Genomic DNA, 11,925 nt, shown 5'->3' with positions numbered 1-11,925 from the left:
CGGCGGGTCCGGGAGTTGGAGGTCTCTGACGTTGGGGCTGCCAGCTGTGTCTGTCTCATGTCGGTGAGTGTTCTTCTGGCCGCTTTTCACCATTTATTGGCTCTGTTGTTCTCCGCTTGACTCCCTTATTTTTCCTATTTCTTAGCTCGCCCAGTACATGATCCGTCTGGAGGAGTGCTACAAGGAACAGGCGGGGCTTCTGGCGAAGGCCGAGGATCGGCTGAAAGCAGTGGAAAAGGGAGGCCAGGCTGTGGCAGGCAGGACGACCGGGGACTTCGAGGCGAGGCTCCGGGAGGCCGAAGAGCGGGCACTCGGCTTTGCTGCCCTCGAGAAGCAACTGTTGGAGGCTCAGGAGCAGCTCAAGGTTGCCTCGGGTCTCGAGGGCGAGGTCAAGAAGGCGGATAAGCGGGCCGAGAAGCAGTCCCGGAAGGCTGCCGACTACCGGGAGAGGTGGGAGAAGGCCCAGCGGTCAGCCGACGACGCCCGCAACCGAATCCGGTCTCTTGAAGCTAAGCTGGGCGAATTGGAGTCGGCCTTGGAGAAGTTCCGTGCGAGCGATCAGGAGCTTCATTCGCGCCTGACGGAGGCTGAGGCTGCTCGCATTGCTGCCGAAGCGAAGCACAAGGAGGCTCGGGCTGAGCTGCTGAGGGTCTCCACCGAGGCGGAAAGCCGGATTGTGGCGAAGGTCTTGGAGGCGAAAGTCCAGATTATGGAGCGGGCAGAGGCGGCGCTGGCCGAGAGGAGTGCGGAAATCGGGCGTCAGGCGGTAGAGGCTTATCGCCAGTCCGCCGAGTTCGCTCATGATATGTCGGAGGCAGTACAGACCTATCGTCAGTCCGACGAGTTTGTCCGTGACGCGTCGGACGCGGGGGCCGAAGCCTTTATCTTAGGCTTCGAGGAGGGCCTGGCAAGGGTGTCGGCTAAGTACCCCGAAGTTGACCTGAGCGAGATTTCCCTTCTCGACTCCTCTCCGGCGCCATTGCCTGCTGGTTCTCCTGCTGCTTCCCTACCTCCTGCGGACGAGCCCGACGTTCCCGACCCGGGAGTTCCTCCAAGCTGACCTCTTGTACCTTTCGTTGTCTTCTCTTTTTTTTTGTATACCGGGGTTTTGCCAAATTGTATGGGCCTCGGCCTTGAAACAATGAAAATTAATGCTAGTTGAATGTTTCTTCATTTCGCCTTCGTCCTTCTTTTTCTTTTAACTCTCGGTAGCGTCTTGCTGACTCCTGGCTCCCGAAATTCTTCCGGCGCTAGGCCAGGCATCCGAGGGTTAGGCCTCAGGAAACTCTTCCGGCGCTAAGCCAGGCATCCGAGGGTTGGGCCTCGGAAAATTCTTCCGGCGCTAAGCCAGGCATCCGAGGGTTAGGCCTCAGGAAACTCTTCCGGCGCTAAGCCAGGCATCCGAGGGTTAGGCCTCAGGAAATTCTTCCGGCGCTAAGCCAGGCATCCGAGGGTTAGGCCTCAGGAAATTCTTCCGGCGCCAAGCCAGGCATCCGAGGGTTAGGCCTCAGGAAATTCTTCCGGCGCTAAGCCAGGCATCCGAGGGTTAGGCCTCAGGAAACTCTTCCGGCGCTAAGCCAGGCATCCGAGGGTTAGGCCTCAGGAAATTCTTCCGGCGCTAAGCCAGGCATCCGAGGGTTAGGCCTCAGGAAATTCTTCCGGCGCCAAGCCAGGCATCCGAGGGTTAGGCCTCAGAAAATTCTTCCGGCGCCAAGCCAGGCATCCGAGGGTTAGGCCTCAGGAAATTCTTCCGGCGCTAAGCCAGGCATCCGAGGGTTAGGCCTCAGGAAATTCTTCCGGTTCTAAGCCAGGCATCCGAGGGTTAGGCCTCAGGAAATTCCACTCGTTGGTCGACCAAGGCTGGCGCATGCCGAGGCAACTGGTCGGGGCTTCAGGCTAGTCTGCTTCCGGGATGGTCATCGGGTTAGCCTGGCATCCGAGGGCCGAGTCTCGGGACCTTCCACTCGTTGGTCGGCCAAGGCTGGCGCAAGCCGAGGCGACCGGTCGGGGCTTCCGGCTAGTCTGCTCCCGGGATGATCATCGGGCTAGCCAGGCATCCGAGGGCCGTCAAGCCTCAGGAAATTCCGCTCGTTGGTCGGCCAAGGCTGGCGCAAGCCGAGGCGACCGGTCGGGGCTTCAGGCTAGTCTGCTCCCGGGATGATCGTCAGGTTAGCCTGGCATCCGAGGGTTGTCAAGCCTCAGGAAATTCCGCTCGTTGGTCGGCCAAGGCTGGCGCAAGCCGAGGCGACCGGTCGGGGCTTCAGGCTAGTCTGCTCCCGGGATGATCGTCGGGTTAGCCTGGCATCCGAGGGTTGTCAAGCCTCAGGAAATTCCGCTCGTTGGTCGGCCAAGGCTGGCGCAAGCCGAGGCGACCGGTCGGGGCTTCCGGCTAGTCTGCTCCCGGGATGATCATCGGGCTAGCCAGGCATCCGAGGGCCGAGCCTCAGGACATTCCGCTCGTTGGTCGGCCAAGGCTGGCGCAAGCCGAGGCGACCGGTCGGGGCTTCCGGCTAGTCTGCTCCCGGGATGATCATCGGGCTAGCCAGGCATCCGAGGGCCGAGCCTCGGGAAATTCCACTCGTTGGTCGGCCAAGGCTGGCGCAAGCCGAGGCGACCGGTCGGGGCTTCCGGCTAGTCTGCTCCCGGGATGATCATCGGGCTAGCCAGGCATCCGAGGGCCGAGCCTCGGGAAATTCCGCTCGCTGGTCGTGCGCTTGTCGCTCGCTGCCCGACGGGGTTTCTCCGTGGCCAGCCGCGATCATGTTTCTCCTTTTCTCAAGCGTTGCCTGGGGGAACACGAGAAGGGCATTAAACGCTAATTAATGCGTTACCTGGGAAATCGGATCACCAGCTGCTGCTTGCGAGGAGTGTTAGTTGAGCGGCCGCGATACGCGGGTTCTTCGAGGAGGATACGGCCTGGGCGCGAGCGGAGATATGTGGACCTAGGGGTACATGACACCCGGATTGTCCTGCACAAAGAATGCGGTTTAAGGAGAATGACGCTTAGGAAATCGCGGGAAGATACGCCTCGGGAGCCGGAACGGCTCCGGTTTCAATGCGCCTGCATTTATTGGAGCCACCCGCATCGGAACGACCAGGGGGCCGCAGTTTGGCTATAAATACAGGTGCAGGTACGATGGAGTTTGCCAAGCCGGAGCTGTTCAGGTTGCCATGGATCGCGGACCTCCTCCTTGGCATATGACTGAGAGACTCCTGTTGAAGGAAAGGGGAGACGCTCCCCTTGCGACTTCAGCCAACTAGCCGTTTCATCTGGGATCAACAAGGAGGGTCTTCCCGGCGGAGCTCCGCTCTAGGCGTTTCATCCGGGATCACATCTCCCCTCCTTGAAGTTCAGCCTCCCGATCGAGCTCTGCACCAGACGCTCAGTCCGGGATCGCGCCTCCATATGCTCTTCCCCCTCGTATTCCTTCTCTTTCCTACCACTGGGGAGGATGGGAATATCCTTTGGAGGCGGCGTTCCCCTGGGGGCAGCGGGAGCTTCTTCTGCGGCGGCTCCTCATCTTTTTGGTGAGGTGCTGGATGGCGCCTCCGGTTAGAAGCACCCACTTCCGGTGGGATTGCAGCTGCTTTGGATTGAGGGTTTGGGATCCTCGGTCCTCAGCTCCACAGATTCTCCACCTCTTCTTTGCTTTCTTTACTCCCTAATTCCCCTCTGGGAATTCCTTGTAATCACACGAGCACGCCATTGTAACCAGAAATTATTGAAATGAAAAGTGTTGCACCATTTCAAATTGTCTTTCTGGCCTTGTTGTTCTACTGGTAATACATCCGCAGGTTAGCGGAATTCCAGCCCCTTGGAATTTCTCGGCCATCTAGGGCTTCCAACTGGTAGGAGCCAGGTCGGTTTACCCAACGAACTTTATACGGGCCTTCCCAATTCGGCGCTAGCTTCCCACCTTCCGTAGGTTGAGATGCCTTAGCTCGCCTCAGCACCAGATCTCCAATTCTGAAAAGCTTCGGTCGGACTTTGGAGTTGTAATATCGGGCCACCCTCCGCTGATACATTGCCATCCGAACCTGCGCCATTTCCCTTGCTTCTTCCAAGAGATCCAGGTTCCCTCGGAGTTGCTCCGAGTTGGCCTCGGGTCGGTGTGCGGCTACCCGAGGTGAGGAAAGTCCGAGCTCTACGGGGACAACGGCTTCCGTGCCATAGGTTAGGCTGAAAGGCGTCTCCCCGGTAGGAGTCCGATGCGTGGTCCGATACGCCCAAAGGACATTCTCGAGTTCCTCGACCCAAGCTTGCCCCGTCCGTCCGATCCGCGCTTTGATACCTTGGAGGATTGTCCGATTTGTGACCTCGGCCTCGCCGTTGGTTTGTGGATGCGACACGGACGTGAACCGATGTTCGATCCCGAACTCCTCGCAGAAGTCTCGGAAATGCTTGTTATCAAACTGTCGACCGTTATCCGAGATGAGGACCCGAGGTACCCCAAATCGGACAATGATGTTCTTCTTTACGAACTTCCGGACTTGCGCCTCCGTGATGGTGGCCAGTGGCTCTGCCTCCACCCACTTGGTGAAGTAGTCGATGGCGATAATCAAAAATTTCCGCTGGGCCGAAGCGATGGGGAATGGTCCGAGGATATCCATTCCCCACTGTGCAAAGGGCCATGGGGCGGTGATTGGCGCCAAGGAAACAGAGGGGACTCTCTGGATGTTGGCGTGGCGCTGGCAGGCGTCGCATTTCCGTACGTGATCCTTTGAGTCTTCCAATAAGGTCGGCCAATAGTAGCCTTGCCTCATGATCTTATGTGCCAGGGACCTAGCCCCCAGGTGCGATCCGCAGATGCCTTCGTGGACTTCGCTGAGGGCGTAAGCTGCCTCCGAAGGGCGGAGGCACCTTAAGAGGGGGGCGGTGAACGAGGTCCGATACAGCCTTCCTTCGTAGAGTACGTAGTGGGTGGACTTCATAACAAGTCGCCGAGCTTGATCTTCATCTTCGGGGAGGATCCCTTCGGCGAGGTAGGCTACAAGCGGGTCCATCCAAGATGGTTCCGGATCAATTGCCATTACCGCTTCAGCCTCGCCGATGCTCGGGGCATCTAGGGTCTCCAGGTATATCGCCCTTGACAAGTTGTGTGCCTCAGCGCCCACCAAGCGGGACAACCTGTCGGCCCTAGCATTTTCGCTCCTTGGGACCTGCTGAATGTCAATACTGCCGAGGTCGGGAATGAGTGCTTGCACCTTCCGGACGTAGCTCTGCATGGTCGGGCTCCGTGCCTCGAACTCCCCTCGAACCTGCCCGACCACCAGCTGGGAGTCGGTGAAGACCTTCAGACGCCGGATGCCGAGCTCCTTGGCGAGTTTGAGTCCCGTGACTAGGGCCTCGTACTCCGCCTCATTGTTGGTCACTGGAAATCCGAACCTCAAGGCATACTCGGCTATCACTCCATCGGAATTGGTAAGGACCAGCCCAGCCCCTCCACCTTCAGGGTTCGACGACCCGTCAATGTGGAGCGTCCAGATCGGGAGATCGAGGCTGGGTGTTTCCGGCGGCCTAGGTTCCGTCTCCTGCACAGTGCACTCAGCGAGAAAGTCCGCGAGCACCTGGGCCTTGATGGCGGGCCGGGGCTGGTAGCGGATATCGAACTCACCAAGTTCTACTGCCCACTTCACCAGCCGTCCCGCATTCTCAGGATTGCTGAGGATCTGCCGCAGTGGTTGATCGGTCAAAAGGGTGACAGAATGAGCCTGGAAATAGGGGCGAAGCCTCCTGGTCGCAGTCAGCAGCGCGAAGGCGATCTTTTCAGCCTTCGTGTACCGCGTCTCGGCATCCCGGAGGACTCGGCTGGTGTAGTACACGGGCTTCTGAAGTTTTGCCTCTTCCCGAACCAGTACTGCGCTGACTGCGGTTGGGGAGACCGCCAGGTAAAGGTAGAGCATCTCCCCCTCTTGCGGCTTGGACAGCAGGGGAGGAGACGCCATGTACTCCTTGAGCTGGTCGAACGCCACTTGACATTCAGCCGTCCAGAGGAAGTCTTTCGGGCGCTTCAACACCTTGAAGAACGGTTGGCAGCGTTCGGCCGATTTTGCCACAAATCGTCCGAGCGCGGCGACCCTCCCAGCGAGCTCCTGAACCTCCTTCACTTTGGTCGGAGGGGACATATCTTGGATGGCCTTGATTTTGTCCGGGTTGGCCTCGATCCCCCGCTGGTTGACAATGAAGCCGAGGAACCTCCCGGCCGAAGCACCAAAGGCGCACTTCGCTGGGTTTAGCTTCATACGAAACTTCCGCAAGGTGGCGAAGGTCTCCTCCAGATCCGCAATGTGCTGATCCGCATGGCGGCTCTTTACCAGCATATCGTCCACGTACACCTCCATGTTCCGGCCGATCTGCTCCTTGAAGATTTTATTGACGAGGCGCTGGTAAGTAGCGCCAGCGTTCTTCAGACCGAAAGGCATTACCTTGTAACAGTACAGCCCCCTGTCTGTTATGAAGGCCGTTTTCTCCTCGTCCTGTGGAGCCATCATTATTTGGTTGTAGCCGGAGAAGGCGTCCATGAAAGACAGCAGCTGATATCCGGAAGTCGCGTCGACCAGTTGGTCTATTCGCGGAAGCGGAAAGCTATCCTTGGGGCACGCCTTGTTCAGGTCGGTGTAGTCGACGCACATCCTCCACTTTCCGCTCGCCTTCCGGACAAGTACGACGTTTGCCAGCCACTCGGGGTAGCTCACTTCCCTTATGAAACCTGCCTCCAAGAGTTTGTCTACCTCCTGGTCGACCACCCGAATCCGATCCGGGGCACAGTGTCTCTTCTTTTGCTTTACTGGTCGGTGGGTCGGGTCGACGTTGAGGGCGTGAGAAATGACCTCCGGGTCGATCCCAGGTACATCGGCCGCCGACCAGGCAAACACATCAGCATTGGCTCGGAGGAATTTCACTAACCGGAGCCGAGCTTCCAAGTCGAGGTTGGCACCGACCCGGACCGTGCGGTCCGGGCGGCCTTCTTCGAGGGGAACTTCAATTACGCCCTCGGCCGGCTCCCCGTGCCGCAAGGCCACTTCGTCTCTGGCGTCAAGGGACTCGACGCTCAGGGCCTCCATGGGCTTCTTCCCTTTGAGAGTTGCTAGGAAACACTGCCGTGCGGTTGGTTGGTCACCTCGGACCTCTCCAATCCCGGCCGCCGTGGGGAACCGCATGAGCAAATGGTAGGTAGAAACCACCGCGCGAAGGGCGTTCAGTCCGGGTCGTCCGAGGATAGCGTTGTAGGCCGAGGGGACACGGACGACCAAGAACCCGAGTCGCACCGTGGCTTCTGCGGGTGCAACGCCCGCAGTCACAGGCAGCTCAATGACACCTTCGGCCGAGATAGCGTCTCCAGTGAATCCTATGAGGGGGGTGGATGTTTTGTGCAACAATTGTCGGGACAAGCTCATCTTTTGGAAGGCCTCGTAATACAAAATATCAGCTGAGCTTCCACTATCCACAAGAACACGCCTTACATCATAGTTCGCCATAGTGAGAGAGATCACCATGGCGTCATCGTGGGGAGTCTGAACCCCCTTTACATCTTCATCACAAAAAGTGATTACATTTCCGACCCGCTGCCTCTTCGCGACGGCCACTCCTGATGCTTCCGCCGAGCCCCCTGCGTTCCTCACGGGCCGAGAGCAGCCCCCAGTGATGGTGTGGATCACTCCCGCAACGGGTCGATTCTGCTCCCGAGGCTCCTGAGGGGCCGGGTCGGCCGGACGCGGGTCTGCCGGGGGACGTCGGTCGTTTACATATCGACCGAGACGCCCTCGGCGAATGAGAGCCTCGATCTCGTCCCGAAGCTGGAAGCAGTCTTCGGTATCGTGGCCGTGGTCTCGGTGGTACTCACAGTACGCCCGAGAAGGCCTCCTCCCAGGGATCTTCTTCATCTGCCTCGGGACCGGGAGGTCCTCCCGCCCCTTGACCTCCATGAGGATCTGGGCCCGGGGGGCCAGGAGTGGGGTGTACCGGTTGAAGCGTCGGTGCGGAGAACGAGGGCGTGTGGCGCCGTGGTTCCTTGCTGGTGACGGGCTTCTGCGCCGGCGTTGAGGCGTCGGGCTCCTCCTCTGGGGTGCCTCTTTTCGCCTTTTCTTCCCGGGCTTTAGAGGGGCCTCGGCGGCCTCCTTGTTCCGGTGGGATGCTGCCTCCTCGGCGTCTGCATACTGGTTTGCCCGAGATAACAGCTCCGGGAAGCTCCGCGGCAAGCGTTTGTCCAGGGAGAAGGTGAGTCTGCCCTTCCGGAAGCCACGCTTCAGGGCTGAGAGAGCCACTTCCTGGCTCAGGTTCCGGACCTCCAGTGTAGCCTTGTTGAAGCGGGTGAGATAATCCCGCAGGCTTTCTCCCTCGTTTTGCCGGACATCAAAGAGGGAGTCGGAGACCAGTCGCCGCCTGCTACTGACGGCGAAATGGCTGATGAAGAAGCGGGTGAACTGGTCGAAGGACTGGATGGAGTTAGCCTCCAGGCCGGCGAACCATGCCCTTGCCGGGCCACGGAGGGTCGCCGGGAAGGCCTTGCAGAGGAGCGGATCCGATGCTCCATGGAGGAGCATAAGAGTCCTGAAACTCTCCACGTGGTCCCGCGGGTCCGCCGCCCCGTCGTAGGGTTCGATCGCCGGCATTTTGAACCCCGGCGGGTTCGGGGTCCGCAGGATCCTCGAGGCAAGCGCCGGCTGGGAGGAGATCTCCAAGTCAGCGAAGGGATCTTTGGAGTGGCCCTTCAGGACCTGGAGTTGTCTGTGGAGATCGTCCACCCGCCGGTCCAGGGAGCGCGACCGGTGGGTGGGGGACAAGGAGCGGCGCGAGGGGGACCGACTGGAGTGCGGGCCCCTCGAGGACTGGGGTGTCTGAGAACGCGCCCGGGTCCGCCTCTCGTACCCCGCACAGCTCCGATGAGAAGGTCCTGGCAGAATGGACCGCACTCGAGAATCCTCCTCGCGCCGGCGCTCCTCTCTATGGGAGAGGAAGGAGCGCGGGTTGTGAGGAAGAGGCGAGTGCTCGGGGGGCAGCGGCTCCTGAGCCCGTTGCGGCACCCGAGAGATCACACCCTGCAGATTCTGCACTGCCTCCGCGAGGGTGCGAACCTGCTGGGCTAGCTGGTCGAACTGAGCAGCTTCGACCGTCTGAATGGGAGAAGGGGCGGTGGAGTGCTGCTGAGAGTGCGTTGGGGACGCAGCAGCCTCTCGGCCGGAGGCGCGAGAGGCTCCGCGACCGGAAGCATTGGAAGCTCCACGACCACCTCGCCGTGCCATTACGATCGTTCTAAGATTCGGTCCCTTCCTCTAGCGCCAACTGTTGCTGGTGGTCCAAACCGAGAACGATTGGCACTGCGGTGTGAACGGGGTTCCGTCTGAGTTGTCTTGGTTGGTGTTGGTTGCGCTCCACCTTCCGCCAAGAAACCTGCAAACAAGCCTTGCACCACCACCAGGGTGGTGATGGCCCTCCGACGGTCAAGTCAGAGGAGATTGGAGGAGGAGGAGAGGTGATAATCGCAAGTAAGAGAGTGCTCTGGGAGATATTGCTCACCTCCCCCCTTTCTCCCCCCAGCCGCATATATACCTGGCTGGGGGGTCTCTCAGGGGGGTTCGTTATCGTGGGGCACGATGGTGTGGCCACTGACATGGCCGTTACAGGGCGTCGTGGAGCAGCACCGGGTACGGCCACGTCAGGGCATAGTGGGGCTCCGCTTTATACGGCTGATGCAGGAGATCGTGGAGCAGCATCGGATACGGCCGTTGCAGGGAGTAGTGGAGCAGGAGGCCGCGGCGTGCCTCTGGGGAGTAGCCTGTCGTTATCAAGAGATCTCCGACTCGGGGTCGGAGCGCTGGATCGAGGGGCAGCTGACTCGGGGTCGGGCTGCGGAGCCGAGGATATCCGACTCGGGGTCGGATTGCTGGATCAAAGGGCAGCCGACTCGGGGTCGGGCTGCGGAGCCGAGGATATCCGATTCGGGGTCGGATGGCTGGATCAAAGGGCAGCCGACTCGGGGTCGGGCTGCGGAGCCGAGGATATCCGACTCGGGGTCGGATTGCTGGATCAAAGGGCAGCCGACTCGGGGTCGGGCTGCGGAGCCGAGGATATCCGACTCGGGGTCGGATTGCTGGATCAAAGGGCAGCCGACTCGGGGTCGGGCTGCGGAGCCGAGGATATCCGACTCGGGGTCGGATTGCTGGATCAAAGGGCAGCCGTAGTCTTCCTGGGCGCGCGTGCCGGTCACGTGGGGCATGGCGGCTTATTTCCCCCGTAACAAGTATGTACGTCAAATATCAATGAAAGCCCAACTACGCAAGAATGATATAGCATACGATAGCTCATAAATCTTCATTAATGTTTTCAATGCTTTTTCTTTCCATTCTATATTAACTTGATCCGGATCAATTATCTTTCCGACTTTGGGCCAAATCCCGGTCACGTTTCCAGCCCGTGACAGGGCAAACCAACAGTGTCACACTTAGAGCCTGTGACGGGCAAACCAACATTGTTACACTTAGAGCCTGTGACGGGCAAACCAACATTGTCACACTTAGAGCCTGTGACGGGCAAACCAATAGTGTCACACTTAGAGCCTGTGACGGGCAAACCCATAATAACGAAACGGCCCAAAGTCAATGTTCATTTAATCAATTTCACATCCACACATCAATCCCTTTTATTTACTTTATTTCCGGCCTAGACTAACCATGGTCACGTTTCCGGCCTGTGACAGGGCAATCACTATAACATGGTTAGTCCATACCACCACATCCATAAATTCAATTATGCAGGTATAAGTTATACACATACAAGCATCCATCACACTACCAACCACAAGCCAACACGATCAAAATATAATTAAATATAAAACTATTTTGCTTTGTCTGGATCATAGCATATCAAACATATATAGTGCAAAAATATGTATATCATGTAGGATTGGCGTACAAGGATTCTTACAGAAATTGTAGACAGACTCAAACACAGATCTGGATTACAATGGGGTAGGAAAAAAAAGAAAACAATGGGGTAGGAAAAATAAGATAAACACAAAAACTGAGATGTAAGAGGCCATTCTTCCATTAGTTATAGCCTTCCTTCCTAGGTTTCCACCTTGTATATTTTGTGGATACATTTTCTTTCCGTGCAAGTAATTGGAAAATAGAGTATCGAAGAACAGAAATATCATGCTTATTGCTAACTGTATAACTCTTTCTTTTGAATTAGTTCTGTTTTGGAAATGTGGAAGAGCCTCAATTAATTCGACTCACCAAAAATCAAGCATTATTCATCTCACAACTCTTTTTCAGAAACTAAAATCCATGAGCATCCCCTGATGTGCTTTCACTGCTGTTGCTGTTGATGCAATGAATGTGTTTCTGAATTTCTTTCAACAGGTTCCAGTAAAAACTTTGTAATTCTTAAGAACTTTAAAGTTTAGTCTAATAAGTTGCAGCCTTAGGTTCTTAGAACTCTTTGAATTTCCCATGGCTCCCATCTTAAACCTATATTTTAAATGTTTCCACGTAAAGCTCACTTCATATGTGTGAGAACCCGTGCGGGCGTGTGTTTAGTCCCACATCGGTTATTCGCTGGGTAGATCTTGGGTACCTATACAGGATCAAGGAACCCAAATAATAACTTCCGGCTAGCCATTTTGGGTGAGGTCCTGGGTTGTTACAAATGGTATCAGAGCGAATCCGGCCCATGACCTATGTGGAGTAGGAGACACTGCAGCACGGATCCATTGGGGCTGACCACGTGCCAATCGTGGTATTTGTGATTAGATTTGAATAGATATGAACCCTTAGCCTGACGAGGACGTCAGGGCTTGAACGGGGGAAGTATGTGAGAACCCGTGCGGGCATGTGTTTAGTCCCACATCGGTTATTCACTGGGTAGATCTTGGGTACTTATACAGGATCAAGGAACCCAAATAATAACTTCCGGCTAGCCATTTT

The sequence above is a fragment of the Phoenix dactylifera genome, chromosome 12 (assembly GCF_051530095.1).
Source record: "Phoenix dactylifera cultivar Ajwa chromosome 12, Ajwa_hap1_PhDact_Kaust_v1.1, whole genome shotgun sequence".
NCBI lineage: Eukaryota > Viridiplantae > Streptophyta > Magnoliopsida > Arecales > Arecaceae > Phoenix > Phoenix dactylifera.
The sequence above is the reverse complement of the archived record's forward strand: the minus strand, read 5'-3'. Positions refer to the sequence as shown.